The following is a 12,754-nucleotide window of genomic DNA, read 5'->3' on the forward strand; positions in this document are numbered from 1 at the left end:
TCGGGCTCCCTGCGAGAAGCCTGCTCGTCCCTCTGCCTGTGTCTCTGCCTTCTCCGTGTCCCTCATGAATAAATAAATAAAATATTTTTAAAAATAAAATAAAAGGTGTGTTCCCGGACAGGTCTCCCTATGGGTCAGCCTGGGTTTGTCAGTGTACGGGTCATTGAGTGTGTGGGAGAGGCAGTGCCTGTCTCGGTATCCACATGTCTGTGCGTCTCTGTGTGTAAAGGTGTGGGTTGCCCGTGTGCCAACACCGTGCCTGTGGGGGAGCGGGTGTGCGAGCCCATCTCAGTGCGGGCGTCTCTGTATTTGCTGGTTTTGCCCTTGCTTCTGGTCTGTGTGTGTCAATGCGCGTCGGTGCAGGTGCGTACCACTGTGCAGAATCGTGTGCCACGCGTGTTTCTCTAACAGAACGGGGCCCTACGTGAGTGTGTGCCTCTGTGGCAGCGTGGCAGCGGATGCGCGTGTGAGTCCTGCCAGAGTGTGTCTGCCTATGTCCGTGTGGGTGTCTGTGTGTCAGTGTGTCTCTCCCGCCGTGCAGGGGCGCGTCTGTCGAGGGTGTCTGTGTCGGCATGCGGGCCTGCGTGTGCCGGTGAGCCCCATCAGGGCACGCCCGCGTCCCGGGCCGGCTCTCCGATGGGGGGCGCCCAGGTCGGAGGCGACGCCCGCGTGCACTCCCCGGAGGGTGCCGGGCTGCGTGCCTGTCCGCGTCCGCGTGGGCGGCTCCGCGGCGGAGCGTCCCGGGTCGGTGAGTGTGCGCCCAGCGTGGGCCCGCGTCTGCGTGTGCCGGTCCGCGCCCGCGTGGGTGGCTGCCGGCGGCGGGGCGGCCCCGGGGCACGGCGGGGGGTGCGCCCCGGCGGGCGCCCGGGGTTCGCGCTGCGAGCGGGCGGAGCGCCACGTGCGGAGTCCGGGCGCGTCGCTCTGGGGCGGAGCCAGCCCGGGGCCCCGAGCCCCAGGCCGAGCCCAGGCGGGGCCCGCCCCCGACCCCGCCCCCAGCCCGAGCCCGCGCCGCCCGCCGAGTCCCGGAGCCCGAGCGGAGCGGCCGAGCCGAGACGGCGGCGGCGCCCGTGGGATGCGGGGATCGCGCCCCCGGGGCCGCTGAGCCTGCGCCCGGTGCCCCGAGCCCCGCGCCGAGCCGAGCCCGCGCCGAGCCTCAGCCGCCCATCCCGGGCCCGGGCCGGGGGACCAGCAGGTGAGCGAGCGCCCCCGCGTCCGGGAGCCCCGGCCCGGCCCGAGCCCCGCCGCCTGCCGCCGCCCAACTTTCCTCCCCGAGGGTCGGCGCCTCCAGCCCCTGCGCACCCCCGGCCCTGCCCCGGGTGCGCCCGGCAGTGCCCTCCCCCACCGCTGCCCCCAGGCCGGGAGCGGGAGAAGCAAGGGTGCGGGGGCGCGGGGCTGCAGGGGATTCCCGCGGGGGGCGTCCGAGACCGCGGGGCGCCCCCTCCCCATCCCTTTCCTTCCGGGTTTCCCGGGGCGCTTTCGAGGGCCGGGAAGGAGGAGCTGCGGCCCCGGCTTCCCGGCGGACCCTGGCGCAGGCTCGGGGAGGGTCTGGGCTTGGGACCCGGATTCCCGAGGCCGGAGACCCCAAGGTCAGAGCGGCGACAGGCGCGCAGTGAGGGCGGCTCCAGAGAGCGGGGAGCCGGCCGAGCGGGGCTGGCAGTGGGGGAGGGGCCGCCCCCCTGCTCTGAGCCCCGGCGAGCGCTCCTGTCGGGGTGTCCGCCCTGGGACAGGCTCTCCGCGCGTCCCGACCTGGGAAAGGTCCCTGCGCCCTGAGGGCCGGAGATCTAATATGCGTGTCTTATCTCTGCGCTCTCCCACCATGGAGAGATCTCTGTGCCCTCTGACGCCCTTACGGGCCGCCTCTGGTCTCTGTGCGCCGCGAAGGAGGAGAGATCTCCTTGTGCTCCCAACAAGGGAGGTCTCTGTGCGCTGGGATTAGGGAGAGTTCTCTGCCCCCCTCGAGATCGCTCTGACCCGGGCAGATCCACTCGCCCTGATGGAGGGAGGGAGGTGGCTTTCATCCGCTGTGTTATTTGATCGTCTTTGGTGGCACCGGGAGGAAGCCGTGGTGCCTAGCCTTGTGGAGGCCGGAGGGCTGGAGAGTGGCAGTGGTGGGGGAATGCAGGGGACGAGGCCTGGCCAGAGGCTCGCCTTGCAAACACCTGTTGGAGGCCAGCGCATGGATGAATCAGGAAGCCATGGCTGAGACTGGGGCACGACTCAGTCTCCTCTCCTTAGAGCCTTGAGACCAGTCCCAGGAGGGCAGAGTGAGTCTCCTCTTAGGGTTCTGGGCTGGCATTTCATCCCCCCACCTGTCTCCCCACCTCCTGCTGACACCCTGGTCACCTTCCTCCCTCTGTGAGCCGGGACAGCGGGTTGGAGGCAGACACACCATATGACCCCCATCATGCGGCACCACCTCAGCCGTCTCCCCGATTCCCACCAAACCCCTCAGGATCTGGAGGGCATCCCAGGTAGCAGAGGCCCAGACCACTGGAAGCTCAGGCCCTTGGTGCTGTCCTCAACTCCCATCTTCTTGCCCTCAACTCCTCCCAGTTGGAATTGGGCAGGTGCACGTGAGTGGGTGGTAATGGAGCTGGAAGGCGGAATGAGGGTGGCACAGGCTGATAGCTCAGACCATGCTGCAGTCACAGGGGCATCGGGAGGGGAGGGTCAAGGGCCAGCGAGACTGTGGAACACAGATTTTATGCTAGAGTGTCCAGCCCTGTGCTGAAATGGGACCCACTGAACTTTTAATGTAATCCTGTCATCACTGCCATGTTGTACGGGAGGAAACCGAGGCTGAGAGTGGGTCAAGGATTTACCCAAGGTCATCTAGAGAGTCAGTAGGTTTGGCGCACCACTCAGGGTGAAGATTCCTTGAGAACTACCTCCTAGGGGCCGAAATGACCAGGCCTGACCAAAGAGGATCTGAGCAGAAAGGGAATGGGCTCTCGGGTGCCAAGAACCAGTGTTCAGCCCCATGTGGCCTGGGCAGCTGCTGTGGCCCTAGGGTGCTTGACCCATCTCAGTGTGGTGATCAAAGCTCCTCTGGAAAACTTCCAGGATTGACTCACTCAGCATGAAGACTGAGCTCGGAGGAGTGGTGGGAAGCACCAGAGACAGCTGGGAATTATGGAACAGAGGAGGCTGGTGCCTCAGCCATCCTAGGAGGGAGTCTTGGGAACATCCTGGAACAGTCTCTGATCAATGGCAGTCTCTGTTCTGTTCACAGGAGGCTAGTTCCCACTGACACTTGGGAAGGTTGTTGGAAAGATGTGCAATGATAAGAAGTGTAGCCCCATAGCCCACCTGAAAGAGGAATGATTACCTTCAGCCAGAAGAGTCAAGAGTATCTATGGAACAAAAAGAACCTTCTACATGGGTTTTGAAGGATGAATAGGAGTTTTCTAGATGGAGATGTTGCAGTCTGGCCATCAGGACCCGCATGTACAGCGCAGATTTGTGAAAGAACGCAGTTGTTAGTTCAACGACCCGTTGGGTCTCATGGTGTGAGAGAGGGAAGAGCAGACGGAAGCAAAAGCCAAGGTCACAGTCACGGGGGCCCTTGTGAGCTCTACTCAGGAATTGGGAATTTATCCTCAGTAATGGTACTAAAAATAGCTAACATTCACTGAGTGCTTTCTGCCAGCCAGGCATGGCACTAATCACTTTATAAGGGTCATCTCATGAATCCTTGCATCAATCCCGGAGGCGGAGGCCATATAATGACAGTATTGCAGGTGGCGAAACTGAAGGCCCAGAACAGTTAAATCACTTGCTCACTGTCACACATCTATTAAGTAGTGGGTTTGAGCCCAGGTGGGTTTGAGCCCAGGTGTCGATACATCCACTGTAGGCTGCTGTACTATCGTGTCAGTGCAGACCAGGAGTGCCGTCAGAAGTCCTTTAGTTGAGGGAGAGGAATGGTCAGGCTACCACAGGTGGTAGGACCTGTGGCATCCCAACTTTCTTCTCTGTTCAGGGGCGCTTCTCCCAGCCCTCACTTTGACTGCTCATTAAGTGAGATTCCTCACCAGTGCACCACACTGTGAGAGTGAAGTTGAGGTTGGCAGGCTTGATAAGGAACAAAGGAGAAGTGATGGATGTTTCAGGGTTCTGACTGGAACCTCGTACTTCCAGAGAGATATGTCAGCATCCAGCAGAGAGTTGGAGGAGAGGGTCCAGTGTTCAGGCAGGAGACCAGGGCTGGAGGTAGAAACTTGAAATTGTCTGCAGGAGCTGGCCATGGGAGCCATGGCAGTGAATTAGGTTGTCCAGCAACAATGCAGATCAGTGGCCCTCAACCCTGGCCACATTAGCATCACCTGAAAAGCTTTTAAAAATTTAAAAAAAAAAAAAAAAAAACTATGCCCAGGCACCACCCCCTTAGGTTCTGATTCATTGGACTCTTGGGCATCAGAAATTTTGAAAGCACCCAGGTGATCCTAATGTGGAGAAGAGGGTGCAGAGACAACAGAGTTGAATCCAGAGCCCTGAGGCATTCCCCAACACTCAAAGCCAGAAAAGTCTGCAAAGGAGGCTGAGAAGGAGCAGTTAGAGAGGTGAGAGGCAAGCCAGGAGTGGGAGATGTCACAGAAAACAAGGAGAGAGCACGTCCTGGAGGAAGGGGAGTCTTCTGTTCCTTTCTGCTGAGAGTGAATAAGATGCATTCTGAGAAGTTCATACATAGATTGAAAAGAATGCATAATTTTAAAACAAATGTCCATTAGATTGAGCAACAGCGAGGGTGCTGGTGGCTCCAGGCAATAGAAACTTCCTTAACACCTACAGGATGTGGTGCCCAGCTCAGACTGTTAGTTGTTCAATGAATGAATGAATGAATTGGTGAGAATAGGAGCCAGTCTGGAGTGGGTTCAGGAGTGAGCAGAAGGTGAAGACGTGGAGACAGCATGTGTAGACAGCTCTTTGCAAGAGTTTGATGGTTTAAGAGGGAGGCAGGAGATAGAGGGGAGCTGGCCAGGGGTGAAGTCCAGGGGTGGGGTTGTAGGGAGAGCCCAAAGTGGACTCTAGGCATGTGTGTCCATGCAGTACAGCCACGGGAGGTGGGAAAATACTTTTACTCACAGTGAGGGCCCAGAGGTCTGAGTTGAAGTTGTGCCTCAGAAGGGGCTTTTTGATGGCAGGAACTGTGATTCCTCCTGGGGGCGGGGGACAGGAAAGGGAGAGAGAGATTGATCTGAGAAAAGTGTTCTAGAAAGCGGTGCCTGGGGACATGTTGAGGTGGTCTAAAGTAGATACCCAGGAATAGAGGGGCTAGGGTAAAACTGCTGTGGCAAACTCTATGAAGGAGGCAGAGAGAGGAGAAGGGATGAGCCAAGGGCAGCCAGTGAGCAGAAACTGGACGCTGCAGAGAGCAGAGCAGGGACGGGGGGACTACAGAGTAAGCCCGGACTGGATGCCCACTGCCTTCTGCCACCCCAGACTGGCCTGGGGTGGTGGTCTGAGGCCGAGTTCAGCTTGGGGTGGTAGGGGAGAGCCTGGATAAGACATTCAGCACCTATTCGTGCCATGGAAGATTCTAGAAGGTGCATAATTCAGATACAATAACTGCTCTCATGAAGTTTACATAATATGGGGGAGAGACAGACTGGATACCACTAAACAAATAGATACAGAAGGCGATTTTAGATCATGACCAGAGCTATGAAGGAAGTAAAACTGGATGATGTGGTAGAGAGACAGGAGTGACTCCACATTGGCAGGGAAGGCCTCTTGAAGGAGGAGACCAAAAAGAGACCTGAACAACAAGAAAGAACCAGGGGTGCTTGGGTGGTTCAATTGGTTAAGCAGCCAACTCATAATTTCCAGGCACTATCTCACAGGTCACAGGATTGAGCCCTGCATCAGGCCCTAAGTTGAGCCCCACGTAGGGCTCTGCACTCAGTCTCTGCTTGAGACTGTCCCTCTGCCCCTCTCCCCACTCGCAGGCACTCTTTCTTTCTCTAAAATAAATAAATCTGGAAAAAGCAAAACCAAGAAAGAAGCAATCCAGAGGAAATCTGGAGAAAAAATGTCTTATAAAGAGGGAATGGCAAGTGCAAAGGCCCTGAGGCAGTGAAAGTCTCCTGAGACATGGTTGGCTACTGTGGCCAAAGCAGAGAGAATGAGGTGGAGATGGAGAGATTCCATGCCTCAATTTCTAACCCCCTCCCCTTCCATCATCTGCCCCCTTCAGGCTGCCCCTTTTGTTGTGCACAGCTTATACCACTGCCTAGGGCTGGCAGTGGTTCCTGGGGATAAGACTATTTTTAGACACAACTCTTCTCTCCATGGGCCTAGAACATACCGTGTCTTTTTAAGATGATCAATATGGAATGGGTGCTATTTATAGAGACCCCACGTCAATTCTTAGGGCCAGGGACCCTCAAATGGGGGAGAGAGTCCAGGAGCAGGCTTTTCAGGGGCAAGCCCCACAGCTGACACAGCATTGGAGTGATGTGACTCACGGACTCTTTGAAACTTGTGTCACCTCCCCTGGCAGGCCACCCTCACCCCATCCCTGCAGGGTCACAGCCATGGGCTGGGGAGCTGGGTACCCTCAGCTTGCCCACCTCCAACTTCATTTCCTGGAGGAGTGTCTGGTGTGCCCCAAGCCCAACAGAAAATGTAGTGGCTACTGAAGCGAGAGTCCAGTGGGACAGGTCTATGAATCTGTCTTGTCCATTCCTCACCCTGTTTACTACCCTGGATAGGCAGAAAAGGATACCAGGGCCCCGCCGGGCCTGGCAGGTTCACCCCCACGTGAGAGCAAAGGCTGCTCGGGATGGAGGAGATTGTGGTTGGAGTTGGGGGCTCAGCACACATACACACACTCGGTGGGGGTGGGGGTCAGTGTGGCCCGGAGCTGCCAGGGGAGGGTGCCCAGAGGAGGTGTGATTAGAGCCCAGCCATGGCAGGTCACACAGAATTTGGAGAGACGAAAGGGATCGGGGCCTGTTGTGGGGGGAGAACGTGTCTGCTCTGGGGCTGGTGTTTAGTTCGTTCTTCCTCCTCTTCAGCTTCTTCCTGGCTGAGTCTCCAGGGAGGCGGTGGGAAGTGGAGCCCCCACGGGGGTGTTTAAGTAAGTGAACGGACAGAGCCGCTCTCGTGGGGCTGTGTGGCCACGCGAAGGTCCCTGCCCCCCTTGGAGACCCCACTGCCGTCATCCCAGCACACGGGGCCGCGTGTCCCTCGGTGCCGTCCCGGAGGCCGAGCCGGCGCCGTCAGCCCCTGGCCTCAGGGTTACTCGGGCACTCGGGGGCTGCGCTTGGCCCATGTTGCCCCGGCCCCACCCGGGCCTTGCCCAGGCAGTCCCCGTGCTTTCTGGGAATGGATTTTGGACAGCAGAAAGGCCCTTCCTGGCATCAAGAGGGTGGTAAATGCCTTTCTGGCGGGTATTGATTCCTCGAAGTCCTGTGTGAAGGAAGGGCCTGACTCAAGAGGCAGCGCTCAAAGGGATGGCGGGGCAGGGAGTGGTCTAGCTTGAGGCACTGATCTCACTTCTTCGGCTACATTACCCGACCCTCCATCTGGCCAGGCTGGGAGACCTAAGATCGGGAGAAAAATCAGACCTTGGGAGGGACCCTCCCAGCCCCATCAATGCTTCCTGAGTGGCCATCACAGCCCCCAGCCTCATCGACCTGGGCCAGCAAGTAACAGGGAAGTGGTCCAAAGAGCCCCTCAGAGCCAAAGAGCCCGCCCTCTGCTGCCCAGCATTGCTGCCTGCCTTGGGACCCAGCCCCCGCAAAAATCCCAGCCCCTGAGTCCATCCCCCTCCAAGGGATACCCAGCTGGTATGGGGGTGTGGGGAGCCAGAGGGGCAGAGGCCTGCCCACTACAGCCAGACTTGAGCTGGGCTGGCCATTTGCAGCGCCAGCCCCACCACCACCACCACCACCACCACCACCACAACCACCACCACCCGTGGTGGGTCGATGCAGCACAGACTGCCAGTTAAATAAAGCGACAGCTCGTTGCTAACAAAAGTGGAAACCCAGGGAAAGCCCCCACTCGCTTGCTGAGCTGGGTGCCTGTTAGATGTATAATTGCTGAGTTTCTGTTTCAGGAAATGTCTGAGGGAAGGAGAGAAAAATACTCCCTAAGGATCCCCTGGGGACGTTCGTCCCCAGAGATAGCTGGACTTCAGGTCCTTTCCAGTCCTTGCCTTTTGTGATTGAGTGAAGGACTTGTCCCCGGATGGGTCACGTGCGGTCACAGTGCATTGCAAAGGGAACTCAGATGGCAGTCACCAACAAATACAAAGTAAACGTCTCAGAAGCGTTATGTCGAGAAGAACATTTGACGCAAACAGCCCATGCGTTATGTTTCTATAGATGTGAAGTTCTAGAAAAGGCAAAACTGATCTATGGTGATAGAAATCTGCAGAGTTCACCGGAAGGGGACACTAGGGAACTTTCTGGAGCGGTGGGAAGGTTTACTGCCTTAACTGGAGTGGTAGTAACACAAGTATATGCATTTGTTAAAACTCATTCACCTATACGCCTAAAATCTGTGCTTTTTCATATATATATATATATATATAAAATATATAATACCTCAATTTCAAAAAGTAATGGGGAAAAAGGATTGCACATATGCCTATACTATGTCATGAACACTTTTGTGGCATAGATTTTGGGTATGAGTGGATCGACGTATCTCTCTCTGGGGGCTAAGGGACCCTAAGCCCCCACCGGGTTTCTCTAGGGCAACTCTGTCTCCCTCAGTGCACATAGTAGGTGCTCCATAAGTGCTTCAATTGCCATGGCATCAGTGCACAGTTGCCCTGTGAAGTCCTTTTTTTTTCTTTAGCCCAGGTATTGAGAAAAATGAGTTGAGAGAAATAGGGCTGTAGAGAGGCTTAAGATGCTGACTGCTGTCTCGTGGGCACCTGTGTGCCACCAGGGTGCTTCCTAGGCCACGGGTGAGCACCCTCTTGCCTGACTGTGTGTAGTGTGTAGTGGGTAGAGATGGTCCACAGTCCGGGCAGCCCTGGTTGGTGGAGCCAGCTGTCTGACTTCTGAGTTGTGTGGTCACATCATGGATCACCCAGGTCCCCACCCTGGAGACCCCAGGCCCGTAGGCAGCAGCCCTGGGTCTTGATCACCATCTCAGGGCCTCCCAGGATAATGGCACCGATCCCCTGTGCATGCAGCAGTAAATGGGGTTACAAGGCAGACTCAGGCTTGGGGGGGAAGGGGATGCCACTTGCCCTGTGGAGGGGGCTCTGAATGACCTGGGGAGTTTGCAAATCCCCTGACCTGGCACGGGAAATACCAAACACCACTGAACTCAAGATGATTGAGCCACTTCCGAGCCCCCCATCAGGCTGTCCTTACTGTGGGGAAGGAGGACTTTGAAAAAAGAGAGGCTTTGGCTGAGTCCAGGGCTCGAGCCAAAGGTGCCCCCGCCCCATTCCAGCTCTCCCCTCAGCTCCCACTCCAAATAGAGGGACCTGGTCACAGGGACCCCATTTTATCCTGCCTGGGGAATCACTTCAGCAGAGCAAGCGGGTAGGGTTTTCCTGTCAGCAGAATTAGCCTCGGCTTCAGCCTGAGTGTTGGAATAAATGAGATGCAAATGTATGTAAATGAGGGCATCCCCGGCTTCTGGGGTGGGTGTGTTCGCCTCCAGAAGGGATGGGGGGGATGCTGCAGGACTTCCCCAGATTGGTGGGGGCTGGGCTAGGGACTGGAGAAGGAAAGCCCCCTCGGGATCGGATCGGATCGGGATCGTCCGCCCCAAAGATCGGGATCCGGACTAGACAGAGTTAATGCCTGTGCAGCCTCAAAGGAGTGGAGCCTGCAGGGAGCCGGTTAGCTGAGGCCTTGCACAAGGACGTGCCAATGTGCCTTTGATCTGGGAGCAAGGACCTGAATGCATAGGCCACGAGCACCAGCTGGCACCCCCACTGAGCCTTTGTCCAAGCGGTTACCCTGGGAGAGCCAGGACTGTGCAGATAATTGCCCGGGCTGGAGGGATGCTGTCGACCCCTCCCACTCCCCCCCCTCTCCCCAACCTGTGGCTCGGGGCTGCACTACCACTCCCGGCCGCTGCCCTGAACGGGGTGGCCACTCTCTGGATTGCTGAAGACAACTCTCTTTCAACCTATCCCCAACCCCCACCCCCTCCGTTTCTCTTCCCTCCCCCACCCCCAGGCTTGCCTGAGGCCCAGCCTAATGCAGGTGGAACTCTGTAAGGGTTTAGGGCCTGGCGCTGGGAGGGAATGCCATCCAATAGAGACAGAATGCAAACTACAAATGCAAGTCACATATGCAATTTAAAATTTTCTAGTAGCCGTATTTTAAAAGTCAAAAGAAACAAGTCAGATTAATTTTAACATTTTATTTAACCCGTATATCCAAAATATTATCAGCGTAAATTGTACAGTGTTTAAAAGTTAATAATGAAATAGTTGACATTTGTTACCATACTAAGCCTTCAGAATGGGTGTGGACTATACAACGGCACATCTTGGTGGGCACTAGCCACATTCCAAGTACTTGGTAGCCAGGTGGGCTGGGTGGTTACCCTGTTGGACAGGGCAGTTGAACAGTCCCAGAGCTGGAGAGAAAAACTGCTGGGGAATCATTTCTGACAGAGAAACTGCTGACACTCTGGGCATTGGCAGAAATCAGCCAAGTCTCCCTGGGAGTATCTGCCCACGCGTGGGCATAGGCAGGTCAGCCAGCCAGGCTGCTGAGAGGGAAGACCAGCCTCGGAGGAGGCCAACAGGGCGGGACTCCTAGCTTTGTAGTGGGGATCACAGACGTGCCCCGCCCAGGGCGGGCAGCCCCTCTGTGTCATCAGAGTTAGGAGGCAATGTAGTAGCTTCATGAGACCTGGCTTCAGATAGACTGGGGCTTGCTTACTTAACCTCTAAGCATCAGGTTTCCTTTTGTAAAACGGATAATAATCCCCTCTCCCTAGAATTGTTGCAAGGATGAAATAAGGTGATCACAATAGTGCTTACAGCAGTCCTGGGCACATGGTGAGCACGCGATACTGCTGGAATGGCCCACCCAGCTCATGGTTGAGAAAACCAAGGTCCAGAACGTTGTGACGTTGTCCAAGTTCACGGTGTGGCTTAGTGGGCTGGGCAATAGGAAGGTTAATCTGGCACTCATTCATTCATTCACCAGGCCCTTAGAGGCACCTCTGTGGGCCAGACTGTACTTTGGGAGCTCAGAACACAGCTGAAGGGAGAGGCAGGTGTGGAAGTAAATTACTCCATTCTATGATAAAGTGGGTATGGGAATACAAGTGTTCTGGGAATGCAGAGAAGGGAAGGCCAGCCAGGCAGGGAGGGCTGGCTGGGGTGGGCAGCAAGACAGGTTTTTCAGAGGAGGATCCTCTGAGTTGGATCTCGTAGGAAAAAAGTAGTGACAACGACCACAATGATAAGAGCAACTGGCATTCATGAAATAATTCCCATGTGTCAAGCCTGTGTAAGTATTGATAATCTGTGCCTCAGAACAGCCCTGTGAAATTGGTATGATTATTAACCCCATTTTACAAATGGGAAAACTGAGGCAGAAACACATCAGTTGACTTGTCCAAGGACACATGGCAATAAGTGGACCCAGAACCACACAGGCAATCTAACCATGTCCCTACTCCACATAGAAACAGAATACCTTGCAGAGAGGGAATTAGGGAGGCCAAAGGCAGAAGCAGAGCTGGGCACAGGGCTGGGTTCCCTGGCCCAAGGCATCTCTTCATTGCCCATCTCAGCAAAGCTGAATAGAAATGTCCTTATAAAGCCTCTTTATAAGGCTTTATACGGCTCCATATCATGGAGCCTCTTTGCCGAGGACTGGTCCTTATCTCCTCATCATCACCTGTTGACTTAGGATCCATGACTTTGGGAAGAAAAGTATTCTGTGAAGTCATTTGTAGGACCATGTACACAGTGGGTGCTGATTAAGTGTTCACTGAATAGTCTGATTAATAAAATGAGCCTATGAGTTGAGGTATTAATTAGTTTTAACTCATTCTCCTCAAGGAAAAATGAATTCATTCCTAGTGCCCTCACCTCCACCTGTGGGAAGTGAACCTTCATGGGCACCACACGCTCTCCCCTGAGCCTCTTGCTTTAGGACTGAGGGGCTGTAGGAGGCAGGGCCATGGCGCAGGGGCACAGATGGCCTGAGCCTCCAGGGCAGGAGAGAGGAGCAGGAGCAGAGGAAGCCAGTAGAGATTTTCGAGGAAGCCTAGGAACCACTTCCACAGAGCACCTTGCATAAATTTACATGGCAAAGAATATTCTTTGCATACTGTGTTTCAGAGGCTGCGATTCCAAGGCGACTGAAATGCTAGAGGTGACTCAGGATGTTGGAGCATGCCTGCCATGGGATCCCGGAGGGGAATGGTCAGGAAAGCACTGTAAGAAGAGGTTAGGCCAGCCCCTCTTCACCCCGCAGGGCACCAGCCATTCTGGTTTGTCCTGGACGGAAGGGTATCCCCTCTCAGGCTATAGGAATCTTAATGCTGAAACCAGAGAAGTCTGGAGCGTCATGCCCCAACCCTGGACAGTCTCCACAGCTGCACTCTGTCATGTTCCACGTTATAGCATTGTCACCGCTATGGATTGAGCACCAGCTCTGTGCCCCATACATTCAGGAAAATCTTCCTTCAGGAAGGCCAACTGAAGAGTTAGAGGAGGCAAGTCCATAGGGCTCTGGTTTCTGGGCAATCCTAGTGTCCCTCATGGCATCTCCATCCTGTTGTGAATCCCCACATGTACAGGCCAGAG

General features: G+C 55.7%; 1 protein-coding gene across 6 annotated transcripts in view; it reads left to right on the forward strand.

Moving 5' to 3' along the window:
- Window positions 1-1,075: 1,075 nt before the first annotated feature.
- SCN5A (sodium voltage-gated channel alpha subunit 5) overlaps window positions 1,076-12,754 on the forward strand; it is a 95,992-nt gene continuing 84,313 nt past the window's right edge. For all 6 annotated transcript variants that reach the window (XM_077865748.1, XM_077865750.1, XM_077865752.1 and 3 more), the window contains exon 1: window positions 1,076-1,192. The gene's annotated coding sequence lies outside the window, so the exon portion shown is untranslated. The remainder of the gene's footprint in view (window positions 1,193-12,754) is intronic.

Source organism: Canis aureus, chromosome 22, assembly GCF_053574225.1.
Source record: "Canis aureus isolate CA01 chromosome 22, VMU_Caureus_v.1.0, whole genome shotgun sequence".
NCBI classification, from domain to species: Eukaryota; Metazoa; Chordata; class Mammalia; order Carnivora; family Canidae; genus Canis; species Canis aureus.